The following is a 15,794-nucleotide window of genomic DNA, read 5'->3' on the forward strand; positions in this document are numbered from 1 at the left end:
GTGGCTGGTTTTCTATCACACTTGGTGCTACCTTCTTCAGAGTACAGCCTATAAAACAGGTGAAAGAGATGGGAAAACTTTTCTACTGCTGGACTCCATGCTTTCGGGGCATAATACTTGTCAGCTTGGGTCAGATGGTGCCTCCAACAGGACAAAAAAGGGGTGCAATGGAGGCTACCTGCTGGCTTCTCTGAGGCAGCAAGGTCTGAGCAATGACAGATGAGTGCCTGCCTGGCACTGTGACAGGTGGGACAAAACGAACTAAGCCCCCCTCCCTGCCTTTACAGCACTCAGGCTGCCTTGGAGGGACACTTAAAAGAGGTGGTTACAATTTCTTTCAATGGTTGCTAGGGAAGAGTAACTTCCGGGGGTGAGGAAGTATAGGAGGAAGCATGTTAAAAGTCATCCAGCAAGGGTGACTTAGGGAAGACAAGAGTTGGACTGTGTTTCAGAAGTAAAGTCAGAGTTGCCCAGGGACTGTAAGGAGGAAAAAATCACTCCAGACAAAAATGCAGTGGGTGTGTGGGCGTGAAAGCGTGACCAAATTGGGGAAGTCCAGTCATCTCCCAGGGCTTCCCAGGTGGCTCAGACAGTAAAGAAGCCGTCTGCAACGCAGGAGACCTGGGTTCAGTCCCTAGTTCAGGAAGAACCCCTGGAGAAGGGAGTAGCTACCCACTCCAGTATTCTTACCTGGAGAGTTCCGTGGAGAGAGGAGCCTGGTGGGTTACAATCCATGCACATGTGCATGCTAAGTCTCTTCAGTCGTGTCCAACTCTTTGTGACACCTTGGACTGTAGCCCGCCAGGCTCCTCTGTCCAGGGGGATTCTCCAGGCAAGAATACTGGAGTGGGTTGCCATGTCCTCCTCCAGGGGATCTTCCCAACCCAGGGATCAAACCCACGACTCTTATGTCTCCTCAAATGGCAGGTGGGTTCTTTATCACTAGCACCACCTGGGAAGCCTGGGCTACATTCCATGGGATTGCAGAGTCCAATATGATTGAGCAACTAACATTTTCTTTCAGTCATCTCTCCCTCACCCCAGTGCAGGCCTCAAAGGTGGACAGGAGCCTGCTTTAGTGCCTCACGAGAGAGAACCATAAAAACTGCTCTAACATGGTGGGATTGATGCTATCATAGGGGCTTGAAGAGCATAAGATTATTGTCATGAGAAGGACAAAGACTATTGTCATGAGAGGTGTGCTCTGAGCATCTGGGAAGTCTCATAAAACCTCAAAATTAGCAATGGCTTACTAAACATTATAAAAATGGGGAAATATTAAAAATACAGTTTTCAGCCTTCAATTAGCTTCTCCTGGTGACTCAGTTTGCTGCTTTCTGTGAAAAGTAGTATTTCCTTATATTTATCCTAATAAATACATTCATTCAGCTTCAGGGGAGGGAGCAGAGTACAGGCAATGTGGGCAGACACATAGGAAGAATCCTGGACTTTGTAAATAATTTCCTACGCAACCAGTCCTATAAAAAATTATGAATTTAGTGCTGTGTCCATTTGGCCTTTGCCATTATAGACTGAAGACTCCTGTTTCCTTATCTCCTGCTTTTCCTTTTCACCTTTTTCAGCTTATCTCCTTCCTACTTCATTGGCCTTCCCCTACTCCATCCAGTTCAAATTTCATGTGCCCTGAGGATGTGAGAGGCGTGTTGCTCCGTCAAAGCTTCCCTCTTGCCAGCTGAGGGACCTCATTTGGCCACCACCTTCTGAACCCTTGCCTTTCCAGGGAACGTGGGCTCTGTGGAAACATAACCCAGAACAACATCCCATCCTGCAGTGTAAACACAATACCCCTCCCTCTCTCATGTCATCTCATTACAGTCAGCCCCTATCCCAGTTCTAGAAAATGTCCCAGTTGCCTATGCCTATGTGGTGGGATTGGGGGCTTCTCTGCCTCCTTCCTCTCATGACCTTTTTGGGTAAGCTGAGTCAGAAGAGCTTTGAAAGCGCCCCGTAGGAACTTGGTTCTGTGAGAATTCCTCAAATCCCTCAGATTAAATCAACTTCATTAGGCAAACACAGAAGTATCAAAAGCTCAAAAACTGAGTTTTTACTGACTTGCTTTAAAAAGGGCGTGGACCTCATATATAAAAGTACTGTTTTTCTTCTCAGCTTTCCCAGGAATGTATGTATTATGCAAAATACGACACACCTGTGTAGTTTCCCAAGGCACCAGCTTCTGTGACTTCTACTGAAAATAAACATGGGAAAGATTTACCACACATGGGGATTTTTTAAGCTAATTGGACACAAATAATTTTAATCTGGGGTATGATCCAAGTGAAGCTGTAAGTGAACTCTTATTTTAAGCCAAATCTCCCTCAAAGTGGCCCCACCAATTTTTTTTTTTCTCCCTGCCACTGAAGAGCGTGCTCCTTCTCACCCTGTTAGATTCCACTAGCACGGATATTCTTTAAAAAACAGGTAGGCTTCTCCCGGCTATGTGGTTCTTCTTTGTCTGCCTGGTGCTGTTGAGGGGCAAAGGGCATTTGAAAGCATTGGTCTTCACATAATGCTACCACCTTGCTCTGAGCGTCTTCCATCACCACATGAAAGTTGCAGTTAAAAAACACACATCAAAGTGGGAGTCTCATTGAAAAGGAGAGCGCTGCCTGCTGGGATGGCATTCAGAGCCCGGGCTTTTGTTTCAGTGGCGACTCTCACTCTCCTCCACCAAGTTTCCTGTTAACTCAGGTGTGGGTTCTGACTCACTGTTGATGATATTGGAGTGTGTGTTTGTGGCACTCACTTTTAATCAGCGCATTTGAGTTTCTGAAGTAAGAACTTCTTTCTCCGGCTAGTTGAAACTTTCCCATGGAAGAAAGCATCGTGTTTGGCCAGATTTGAGGTTAGCCTGGGGATGCAGTCTTAAATCTTGGCCCCCAAATTTACAATACATTTCAGGAAGGGAGTTTTCTCCCCCGCCCTTTTTTGATGGTTTGATAAGTATGATAAGGATGTACATCCTTTGGAGGGAGAGATGCTTGAAGAGGACTTTGGAAAGAGGCAAGTCTCTGCACCCACCCTGGTTCTCCCTGTCTTGAGCCTGCACACATCACCCCGACCCTTGCCATCATGTGAGAGATTAACTCAGCCAGCCGAGCTGCTGCTCTTCAGTCAGTGGGCAAGGTCAGAAGTTTGGGCTGGAGCAGTCTACATGACATACAGAGATTTACAAGTCTCTGAAAATGTTATGCCTGGGTGCTCAGCCTCTTCAGTTGTGTCTGACTCTTTGTGACCCTATGAACTGTAGCCCCCCAGACTCCTCTGTCCATGGGATTCTCCAGGCAAGAATACTGGAGTGGGTTGCCATGCCCTCCTCCAGGGCATCTTCCCAGCCCAGGGATCAAACCCAGATCTCCTGCATTGCAGGCGGATTCTTTACTGGTGAGCCACTGGGTGATATTTCTTATAAGGATGCCCAGCCAGCCACAGGTGGTTATCAGAACCCCCACCTGCAAATCCTTGCAGATAGCCCAGCATTTGTCCATCTTCAGTGTCCAGGATTCCAACCCACCATTTGCTTAAGTGTCAGCCAGAGCCCATGTTAGGTCCAGTTGGGAATGAGACTCAGCCTGCCTTCCCCACTCTTGCCACTTGTCCTCTTGTGCTCTCCTCATTTACCTTCAGTCCCTTCTCACTCTGCAAACAAGACAAGTTCTCAGTCTTAGAGGTGAACCTGCTGCTGTGAGAGTACCCCAAACAGTGGGCACTCAGGTTACCCAAGTGGCTCAGGTCCCTCAGGTTAGATCAACCTCATTAGGCAAATCCAGAAGTTTCAGAAGTTCTGTTTACTCATCAAAAGACAGAGTTTTCAGCAACATGGTTTAACAAGGAATTTGAGTGCTGAGCTTAACTTGTCCACTGCTGTCCACAGTTCCTATCCTGAGCTCCCAGCAGAATGGTACTTCCAGTCTTACACATTTTATCTACTGAACATTTATAAAGAATTAATGGTTGACAAATTAAAGAATTAAAGAAGTCTACTGCTAGAAAGTCTTTGAAATCTACCCATTCTATTCCAACACTCTTATTTTACAAATGAAGAAAATGACTTCCAGGCTGCTTATGACTTTTAACCAAGTTGGTTTGGTGACAGAGCCAGAATTAGATTTCCCAGAGTCATCTTGTGAATTTCTTTTTTTTTTCTTAAGCACAAAATATTTTCTACCCTGGGGTTTTTACATTTTAAGGGAGTCAAAATTTAAGTTGGTGTTGTGTGTGTGCATGTATACTCATTTACTCAGTCATGTCTGATTCTTTGTGACCCTATGGACTGTAGTCCGCCAGGCTCCTCTGTCCATGGAATTCTCCAGGCAAGAATACAGAAGTGGGTTGCTATTTCTTCCTCCAGGGTATCTTCCCGACCCAGTGACTGAACTCTAGTCTCCTGTGTATCCTGCTTTGGCAGGCTAGTTCTTTACCCCTGAGCCATCTGGGAAGCTCATGTTCAATGCCAGAGTTTAACAAATCCTATTGAGGCATGAGCCATCGGATGGAGAGTTAATGTGCTGGTAGATGCAACGGCAGCTTCAAAATCCTCCCCAGAGACGGAAGTTGGAAAGTATAGACTGACTGCTCTCTTGCTCCATCCCCAAGTGTCATCCCTAGTACTTACTCTCCCCTTCTGTGATGGGATTGCCAGGGTTTGCCATGCTGGCTAAAGTCTCTGTTGTCTTCCATGAGAACTTTAAATCAAAAGTAGCTCCTATCTGCAGTGGTTATTCTGCCTCATTAGAAAATTCATGGGTGTGTGCTGAATGAAGAAAGTAAGGGAGCATGAAGTTCTCCAGGAAAACCTGACTCTAGCTCCACCATATGCCAAAGTATGAACAAAGCCTATCTGGCCTCATTTGGATTCCTTTCCTCATTGATTTTGCACAGACTTCTTTCTCTTAGTGATAGCTCCATGAATGACTTATTTCCACTCTTGGGTAGCAGTTCCAACAAGAACAGATGATTTCTACATATGGAAGAAAATGGCCTATTATAAAGTAAACTGGATTTGCAGTCTACGTTCTAGGAAGGCATGCTGCTTTCTTGAGAGATGGGAGTGTTCCTTTAAGATTTTTGTTGCTATTCCCAAGGCGGATTGTGCATGTAATGATCTTTCCATACACAGGCATTATAAAATGCCCTGTTTGTTGGATTCTCGAAACGTCTGCCAGGTGGTTGAAGCAGGTGGAGCAAGGATGCTGAGTTAAAGAGGTGGGATCACTGCTCAGCATAGGAACCTATGTTTTCTGACTTGCCGTTATTCAGTTTTCACATTTTCAGAAGCAATCATGGGACAGAGAACTTGGGGAGGAGAAATACTTGCCCCCGTGTAGTGAGAGCTGTACTTATTGTACTACCTTTCCTGTCCAGCAGGAGGCAATAGAGCTAAAGTCTCCCACACAACCCTGAATCAGCACTGCCTCCTCCTAGTCAATTTCTCCTTTTACGTTTCTCCCTGGCATCATGCAGGTGTCAGTTCCCCTCCACTTCAACCCAACCTTCTTTGTACTACTAACCTCCCACTTTATTAAATCTTGATTTTAGAGTGAAAGGATGGTCCCTTGGAGACCAGTGCTGATTTGTGTGAATTTTGCCTGATAGTCTTCATTCATTCATCCAAAAATATTTAGTCAACTGCACTGTGTACCCAGGTGGCGCTAGTGGTAAAGAACCCGTCTGCCGATGCAGGTTCAGTCCCTGGGTGGGGAAGATCCCCTGGAGGAGGGCATGGCGACTTACACCAGTATTCTTGCCTGGAGAATCCCATGGACAGAGGAGGCTGGCAGACTATACAGTCCATTGCAGACTGGTTGCAAAGAGTCAGACAGGAGGACTGAAGTGATGTAGCTTGTAGCCTGCACACAGACACTGTGTAGCAAAGCAGAGATATAATGTTTAAGAAAACACAGTTCCTGCCCTCATGGAACTTAAGGTCCTGGAGTGAGGGCAGATATTCTGTCAGTCAAGGGTTTTGCCTATAAGCAATAAATTCTAAAATTAGTTAACTAAAGCAGAAAAGAAATGTATAATTGCTCACTTAATAACCAATGTCAAGTTCAGAAATGGGAATGATCTACAAGAGATTAGGCAGCTGGTTACTACAGATGAGTCCCCATTGAACACCTGCCATGGACACTGCTGTCTTGGACATTTGGTGTCATTGTAGCCCTATTCTCAAGGCTGTTTTCCTTAAGACATAAAATATTAAGTAGGTGTGTTTGATTGAGCCTACATGCCAGCTGCTAGTCGTATGGAAGAGGGTACTTGGGCTCTACGCTCATGTAATGGGATGCAAAGTTCTTCCTTTCATCAACACACCCCTGTAGTGTTGTCCACAAACACTATGTTCTTACTCAATTGTAAAGGGCAGTATGAATCATGATAAGAATCTTAAAATACACCAAGTGCAGCAGGAAACCACTGAAATGCTTTAAGGTAGAAAATGATATAGTTCAGTTTACCTTAGAAAAAGAACTTCCAGGGACATTATAGAAAATTTAGAACAGACACTTGAAAGCCATGTGCTTTCTACCAAAAAATAAAATTTCATTATGTATATTTGAATTATAATTTTTAAATTAAAATGATGCATGCATATTATAGGCTGAGTGATGCTAGATGCAACAGTCCCCAGCTCTCAGTGGCTTATTTTATTTCTGATTCACTTAAAGTCCAATACAAGTTTTGCTGGTTAACAAGTGGTCTTCAATATGGTCCATCGGGGATCAAGGCTCCTTCCATCTGCAGGATCCACCATCACTTCTGGCCTTGGATTCTTTTGCTAGAAACTTGGTGTATGGCCAGGAGTCAGGGAAAGAGAGAGGGTAAAGGATCATGTGATAGCCAGACTTAGAAATGCTTCTATTACTTCCTCTCACTTTTTTTTTTTTTGACTAAGAAAAAATTTTCTTAGGGTTGGAAAAATCCCCTGCAGAAGGGAGAGGCTACTCACTCCAGTATTCTGGCCTAGAGAATTCCAAGGACTGTATAGTCCATGGGGTCGCAAAGAGTCAGACACACTGAGCTACATTCACTTTCACTTTCAGTCACATGGCCATCCAACTGCAAAGGAGCCTGGGAAATGTACTCTACATATCCAGGAAATAGAGGAGACAGATTTTTAACAAACACTTAGCCTTTGTCATACAAATAATTTAAAACGTATAGGCGAAGAAGGCTTATAACAACCACACACACAAACAAAAAAATCAACTTTGCACCCTCCTTGGTCTTTTCTCAGTCTCCTGGATCAACTACTTTCAACACTTTTTGAGAAGATGTGACAGAGAGCCTGGCCCTATACTTAGATCTCTGCAGCAGTCACATCATGAAGCAAGAGGAGTTCTTCTTGAGTCAAGGATCCAGTCTTCAGAGAGCTCAGGTGGAAGCATCAGGGTGTGCCCATCACTGTAGACCAGGGCTTCTTGGTGTTGGCACTGTCCACATTTAAGCCTGTTAATTATTTGCTGCGGGAGAGGGGAGGCTGTCCTGGGCACTGGATGATGTTTAGCGGCATCCCTGGCCTCTATCCACTAGATGCCAATAGTACTCCTCCCACTAGAGGTGACAGCGTCAGTGTCTCCTGACATCGTATATGTGCCTTCAAGGGCAAAAGCACCCCTGGCTGAGACCCACTTCCAGAGAGGGTGGACCTAGGAGACCTGGAGAGAGGAAGATGGAGCTTGCTACTCTGAGCCTCAGATGGTGTTATCACTGAGGTTTATGGACAAAATCCCCTTAGCGTGAGTTGTAGAGAAGGGTAAGGATGTGGAGGAATAACATTAGTGAAAGATACCTTCCCTTCCCATTCCATGAACTGAAAAATAGAATGGATGCCGATTAAAGTCGTTTGCTTTAAAGTCAGGTGCTTTACACCATCACTTCATTTTAAGATCAAGCACTGACTTTCTCCAGGACCCGCTCTGTCCTCCATGTCTCGCCACTGGCACATTCGTTGGCCAGAACCATGACAACACTTGAACAAAAATCAGGAGTCTAAGGAGAGAGTGAACTGGTTGTCAACTCAATTCATCTGCTATGGTCCAAACCATCTTTGTTTTTTGGGAGCAGGAGTGTTCCCCCCCACCCCCACCAGAGTGCAGCCCCCTGGTGGATAAAGATTGACTCTACCTCTGTGATTCAGCTGCCCTGTGGAGACTGAGACATTAAAGAAGAATTAAGAATGAAGACAAGTATATTGATCTCCCTCACCAATTTCCTCCAACCAATACCTCTTAATCACAGGACAAATTGGAGTCCTGGTAAACGACTTTAATGAGCATCCATTCTATTTTTCAGTTCGCATGAAGGGAAGGGAGGCTATCTTCCAGCCTCCCTCCCCATTTCCTCTTTGTATTTGTGATTTCGCTCTCACGTCGCATCTATATTTCATTTTATGTATACATGCATATATATTTTCACATTTTTATTTGTGTTTTGCTATCACACTGGAGGTTTATTATTATAGATCATCACGAGGCACCTGAATATTTTGCAAGACAATGAACCTCTAGAATCTGGGTATCGGAGGAACTAATTTTGTGCAGCAAGAGAAAAAAGAGAGAGAGAGAGAAAGAAAACAGTAACTATACATCTGGTTTCTAGACAGTATTAGGATGGCATAACTTGTTCTTGTCTGAGTGAATTCAGTGGATTTGTATTATACAGTGCCTGCTTAAAATGTGTATCCAAATCAGAACTGTTCTTTAAATTAAAAACAAACCCCACGGCTTTTTCAGCCCTGCGCGTACGCCGCATATTTGCAACTCTGTTCAGGTGAAACCAACTCTTATCCCAAGAGGGTGGGCAGACAGGAGCACTCTTAGTGCGTGAACATAAATTTCTTCTTCCTTCCAAATGATATTTTATAAAATTGTAAAGGAAATTGACATTCTAAAGTGCCTGGGTAATGCCATGTCATAAACTTCATACTGTAAAGTGGAGAGTGGAGCTGGGGTAGGCTTGTGTTTTGAGCAGCAGGCTGCACACCTTACAACTGGGTCCGTGTTCCCAGGTCTGTCTCTGGTTTTGTGTCACCCAGGGGAAATCAAGACTTTTGTCAGGGCTTGAATTGCGCATCTCGGAAGTATGGATGTATTCTTCCCTCCCTCCTTTTCTCTGTCCCCAGCTGTACTTTGCATTATTGGTATTCAGAAAATAGATGAGCCAATGTTTATGAAACACTGAAACTCTAAGGAAAATAAACTTATGTAAGCCTAGGTTGTTATCAACTGTATTGTTACCCTTATTGTTACAATGTACATGGCATTGCATATTTGTAAATTACATGCAGTAATTACCTGAGTACATACAGTAATTCAAGTGCCATAACTAGTACTTGACATTAGTATTTCACAGCAACTTGCTAGGGCAATAAATAGAGCTAGGGTTCTTTCCCTTGACATCTGATTATTTGTTGGGGGCTCAAGATTTCTTAGACACTGTACTAAGAGAACTTAGAGCCATATCTTCCAGGGACTTCATCATCTCTGACATGCTCTGTCTGGCATAGTTCTGTGCTATAAGAAGTTCCAAGAATACTACAGCTGCCAGAAACATTTGAGCTCATCTTTAGTGATTCCATTTTGCAGATGAGGAAGCCAAGGCTCAGAAAGAGCAAATGACTCTCTCAAAGCCAAGTTATTATTTAAGGCGTCAGAACTAGAATCCAAGTCTCTGAATTTCCTGTCTCTCACTACTTCTTTCGTTGCCCTGCACTGTTTGGGAAAGGAAAAATAGATAAAAATGGAGTATACGGCAGATTTGGCTTGGTTATGAGATTCCTCAAGAGTGATAGAGCCCTGGTTTGTTAGGGGTTTAGAAGCCTTCCCCAAATGCACCCTGAAAGAGTCATTAGGTTGACAAAAAAGATGGAGATCAAAATGTAGCCCCTGGGTTAGAGATACTGATGGAATGATCAGAAGAATATGGGCTGATTTTCCCTAGATATACCAATACATCATCTTCTAATAAGAAGTAGCACTTCTTGAGGGGCTTCCCAGGTGGTGCTAGTGGTAAAGAACCCGCCTGCCAATGTAGGAAACCTCAGAGACACCGGTTTGATCCCTGGGTGGGGAAGATCCCCTGGAGAAGGAAATGGCAACTCACTCCAGTATTCTTGCCTTGGACAGAGGAGTCTGGCGGGTTACTGTCCATAGGGTTGCAAAGGATCAGACATGACTGAAGTGACTTAGCACAATAGTATTCCTTAAAGTCATTCTCTTCTCTTTCTGGGAAGAAGGTAGGTAAGGTCCATTTAAGAGCTGGGCTGTCAATGAAGACTGTCAGTTCCTGACACTTCACTGATGCTGCCTATAGGAGATACGGTGATTATCTGGGTGGATCCCAGTGGAGGAGTATGGCAGGCACATCCCTGCCTGTGAGGCAGTGATTCTTGTTACTGTGTAGAAACATTTACGGATGACAGATATTCTCCAGGTAGTTCATGGACTAGGCTTTCATCATATTAATATTTTTTTCATAGTACAGGACTGTTCTGGCATGAATTAGTAATGTGTTTATGATATTTAATGCAATTCAAACTATCCAGGTTTTATATTTTGTTCTTTGCTTTATTGGAGGATAATAGCTTTACAATATTGTTTTGGCCTCTGCTATATATCAACATGAATTAGCCACAGGTATACATATGTCCCCTCCCTCTTGAACAGATTTCCACATCTATCTGTTTACAGATGATAATGTTTTGATTTTTTTCATTAGCAGTTTAGCATCTTCACTTCTTTTTTCTGGTAAGAAAATTCTATTTTTTTTTTCTGAGGTCATTGAAAATCACCCTGACTTTAATAGGCTAAAATTTAAACAGAAAGATTGATTGTTGGTTTGGAGATCCATATGATTCCTAGGAACATAGAAGAGTTAATCATAGAATGATACTGAAGTTCCATGTAGTATTAAGACGACTAGACCAGAAGGACCGCAAAACTCATAATGACTTACCAACCGAGTAGCTTTGCACTCTAACAACTCACTTAACATTTCAGGGCCTCACCTTTCTTTTCTGTGAAATGACAGAATTTGATTAAATCAGTTCTAAAGTCCCCTCTAGTCATAAAATTATAGGAATCTAAGTGAATTGAAAATTGATGGTACAATTTAGGAGGAAGCTTTCTGGGATATGGAACTTCTAGAAGATATGATTGCAGTTCTTCTGAAATACATAAATTATAGTAAATGACTCAAGAGTTAGAGCCCTGCAATATCAAAGCTCCGAAGGTATATAAGACTAGCCAACTACCCTTGCCTCAGAAATGACCAGATTATTTTCAACCGTAGGTATGGAGTGATGACATAGCAAAACATTGACCTTTGCAGACCCTATCAATGTTTCTTACACAATGCTGTGGAAGGGTGTGCAATCTGTGTTCTTTCCTGGGTGCCCAGAGGAAGGGAAGGAAAAGAGAGGCTGGAGGGAGGCAAAGAGAGGAACTGAGGCACAGACTTGTTGAGATGGATGTTCGTTGATAAAAAGTGAGTTGGAAACGTCTACTTGGTGGGATTGAAAATTAATAAAGCTGGTTCTGTTGTGGCTAATGGGATCCATCTTATTTTTCCATCATCACATTTCACATACATGAAATACGCACACACACAGTGAAAGAGTGGAGTTGCTCTTTAATCTTCCATGGACTTGACAAAAAAAGAATTTGCCCCTCACGAACTGGGGCCAAACAAGGTAATTTTTCCTTGGGACGTAGATATTCTGTGACCAAGGGGTCCCCTTACTGCCAGTTCAATTGCTCGAAAGGCCCCACTGTGTGTGTTTGCTCAGCCCTGAGGTGTGGGAAATTAGAGCAGTTTAGGGAGGAGATGTTGAGAAACCTCTCTTGTTTCTGTAAAGCCATCTTAATCACGCCTGCCTCTTTTCTTTGAGTTGATTTACATAGCGGTGTGACATTTCATCATTAAGGAAGCAGGTCCCAATCTTCTGTGTCTTTTTCTTGGCTTGTCTGGCAAGCAGTTCTCTTTTGCAAGCTATGAAATCCTTAAGGAGAACTTCCTGGCAAGGGAAAAATCCTCAGTCATCCAACAGTCTCTCACTTTTCTATTTTAAATCTTGGCCATGCACATATGGTTGGGCATGTGTGTCTAAAAATTTCTTCCACATTGACTAACTTGAGCTATTTAATAGATTGTGCTGGCTGTGGGCCTCTGCAGCAAATCCTGCGATGCTCATCTCCTCCCTGGGGAGGCAGGAGACAGCCTCCTGCATTTGCCTTTGTACTTCCCTTGTAATCTCCCTCTCTGGCCCTGTTAGAGCATGAAAGTTAAAACCCGCTTCTTTGCTCATTTTCTTGCAATTAACATTGTCTCAGCTCTCCTACTTCCAGCAGAAAAGAGAGATCTCCGAATATCTTGGTTAATGTCCCAGCAAATGTGTTTTCCCTAGGGCTTTGCTAGGGATGTTCCAACCCACATCTAAGGACAGGAGAGTTTGAGGACATTTTTACCCCATGCTCTTAACGGTCTGATGGTGTGTGTGTGTGTGTGTGTGTGTGTGTGTGTGTGTGCGTGTGTGTGTGTGAGTGAGTTTAACGCATCTCAACCATAACTTTGTTCTAAAACTTGGACTCTCTTATCTCCAGCTGTCCCAAGTACAGACTTGGGTCCTATTAGGTCCTCGGAAGCGATGGTCGAAGTGAATTTGAAAACAAAGCTGAGTTCTGGCAACTTTGCTTCTTCTTCCAGGTTGTAGGGAATGAAGCCAAAGGGACAGGGGAAGATAGGGGAGGCAAGCACCCAGAGCTGATCCCCAGCTGTGCCTTCTCCAGGCATGAAGCCCAAACTCCCACGGTTTTCTCAGCAATTTAGCAACTAGGAAAAGCTGGCAAAAACGATACCCTGTGATCCAAAAGAATGACTGCCCTGCCAGAAGGTGAGTGGTTCTGTCTTCCCAGAGGAAATTGTTCCTAAGAAGACAAAGAGCAATGATTAACATAACAACAACAAATAATAATGATAATAGCATGAAAGTGTGCTGTAGATTAACACCAAGTGCTTGAGAAGCTTACAGAGTTCCCCCTCCCTCCAGGAGTGATAGATATTGGCCCATCCTATGCCTGGACTGTTTGGCAGTATCTTAAAGTGCAGTGCTGCTTTAAGAGCGGTGATATTATCCTCCTGCTGGGGTGGCCCCAGAAATTTCATTTTTTGTGGAATGTTAAATATGTCCCCTGAAGTTTATCACAAACAGCATGAAGGAATAAAGCTCCACGTGGCTGGTATTCGGTAGCTCTTCCTCCCCACTGGAATGACAAGCCCTTAAGTAAGAAAAGTCCAAAGGGTGTGTGATAGATGGGAAGTGTGGGCTTACCTTCTTTGAAGGGGGCCTCGGCAGTGCACGCGGTCTCAAACTTTATGTAAAAATAATGCTGCCACAGTGAATGAGACGAACACACTGTCGTTTTTGGATGCCAGACAAAGGCGAGAGTAAACATGCGTTAAAATGGAATCTCTATTTTTAATTTACCTTTCTCTTTCTAGAAATCGCATCAAAATCAGATGACACATAATACTGCATTTCTTTTAAGGCTGTAGCAGCCTTCCAGTGTAACACAAGATCGTTACTTTCCCCATTGTTAGTCAGATGTATAATGTCTGAAGGCACCCCCAACATTTCCTTTTGATTCAAGAGCCCAGATTTGTTAGAAATCACTCGTTTCAAAATCATAATGCATTTAACAGCGCTTGCTTTGTGCTGATCTCTGGAATGAAGCTATCTAATATTTCAGTGGCCCCCTTTTCTCCTGGATCTCATTAAGTTTCCTCACCCTTTGGGAAGGGTGTTTATTTCACATCTCTTGTTTGGCTTTTAGTTGAGTACTTTCTAAATCCAGATGCGCCACTAAGGGCATAGGCTCTGAGAGTCTCAGAACACAGGGCGTCTTGGAAACGGGACACACATATGCTGACTGGCTTTTACAAGTGTAAGAGTGATTGCGGAAAGGACCTGGGGTGTTTCTTCTGTGGCTCTTCTGTTACTCCACTACCGAGAAGGAGAAACGCCCCTGTTGTGAGATTCAGGATTCCTCTCCGTGCTGTGGGGGGTCTGCTCCTTGTGAAGCAGGAGAGTTGAATAGAAGAATGAACACAACTACAGAATCCCTGTTGAGTATTGCAGATCCTGAAGCTTCACACCTAATCCTTGCCTGGCCCTCACTCTCCACACGGCCCTGCTGCAAGGGCTTTCCATGGGTTCCCTCTTTGTGCCTGGAGACGGCACCCTGAAGCAGGAACTCTAATTCTTCTCTCAGTTTTACCAGTTGGGAAATGGAGGCAGAGGGTGGCCATGTAACTTGCCTGGGTCACAGAGCAGTCAAGCCATCTGACACCTAGAGGTCAAACCTATAACAGCTCTGCTCAGCTCCCTTTGTGGACCACACCCCATTTCATCAATGCAAGCAGCTTATCAATTAAATGCTAAGTGGTAAAATGTACTGTCCTTTGATTTCCAAGACCACAAGGCCGTCTTTCCATCAGTAGCATCTAAGACTTAACTTTAATTTTTTTCCTTGTTTGTGTTGCTCCTCACTGCTCATTTCCCAAGACCATCTTGAGGCCAGTAGTATTCTTTATTTTTAAACACTTGCCTATAAAGATATATTCCCTATGCATGGAAAAGTTCTGTGTGTAAAATAAACACACCCACTTTAGGGTTAAATGCATGATTGTACTTTGTTAGTACCACCTATTACTGTGGGAGCTGTCCAGCTCTGGTGAAATGAGGTGAAATCACAACATGAAATCAGACATGATGCTCTCTCTCCACTGTGTGTAAATTCAGTCATATACAGTGAACCAGGGGGTGTAAAGATGGAATAGAGTGTTGCCAATTGGGGCTTTCATTTTTATGGAAATTAAAAAGTTCCCCAGACATTAGAGAAAGTTACTAATATCCACTCTTCCAATAACTATTTATTGACCCTAACCTTGTATATTGAACTGTACCAAATGAGGCAGAAAATATGGTGATACATAAATAAAGGTCCCTTTCTTGGAGGGATCACAGACTAATGGAAGAAGGTGATAGAGAATGACAGCCCACGAAACAGGAAGAATTGAAAGATATAAGACAGTAAATATAACAAGTTACTATATCTGAATGCCTTAGACACTAATTTTCTGAATTTGAAAGAGAGAAAGAAGAACTAATATTTATGAAGACTATTTATTTTATTATGGATGTTTTTTAATGCATTTTTCATGTAATTATCACAATAGACTACTAAGGCAGACATAATTATTTCCTTATTTTACAGACAAAGAAACCGACTGATCCAAAAGAATACCTGCCCTGCCAGAGGGTAAATAACTCTATCTTCCCTATGACTCTCACTCTAGTTGGCCTAAGCATTTGGTGATAGATTTAGATATTTGAAGCCAGACCTTAGGCTAAAGTAGTCAGGGAAGGCTTCATGGAGGAGGTGGACTTAAATGGCTCAAGACAGAAAACATATGGGCAGAGAGAAGTCAGAGTGATTCTTGGTAGGAATCAGCATGAATAATGTGATGGAGGGAAGGCTGCACTCACAGGCGAAGACCTAATGGTAATAGAACATTTCTTTAGGGGAAGAATTGGAGATAATATCAGAAGGAGGTGTGAAGCTGGGGTAGTATCAGTATGACTTACATGGTAAAGGGAGCACACCACACACAAAATCTCCAATCTTTCAAACATATTTCTTCCTTCAATCTGGTATGTGGCACCAGTGACATTTCAACTCTACATTAAATTTATCTTTAAAAGTTTTTTTTTGGATCAA

The 15,794-nt window shown here is 43.3% G+C and overlaps 2 long non-coding RNA genes across 2 annotated transcripts in view; both read left to right on the forward strand.

Annotated features, from left to right (window-relative positions):
- The window catches only part of LOC112578057, a 274,039-nt gene that overhangs the window by 241,885 nt on the left and 16,360 nt on the right, over positions 1 to 15,794 (forward strand). The window lies entirely within an intron of this gene.
- On the forward strand, positions 1,097 to 15,653 carry LOC123464767. The gene is made up of 3 exons (XR_006639793.1): positions 1,097 to 2,439; positions 12,721 to 12,907; positions 15,291 to 15,653. It is a non-coding gene; the product is annotated as an uncharacterized LOC123464767 (long non-coding RNA).

This window comes from Bubalus bubalis, chromosome 12, assembly GCF_019923935.1.
Source record: "Bubalus bubalis isolate 160015118507 breed Murrah chromosome 12, NDDB_SH_1, whole genome shotgun sequence".
Taxonomy (NCBI): Eukaryota; Metazoa; Chordata; class Mammalia; order Artiodactyla; family Bovidae; genus Bubalus; species Bubalus bubalis.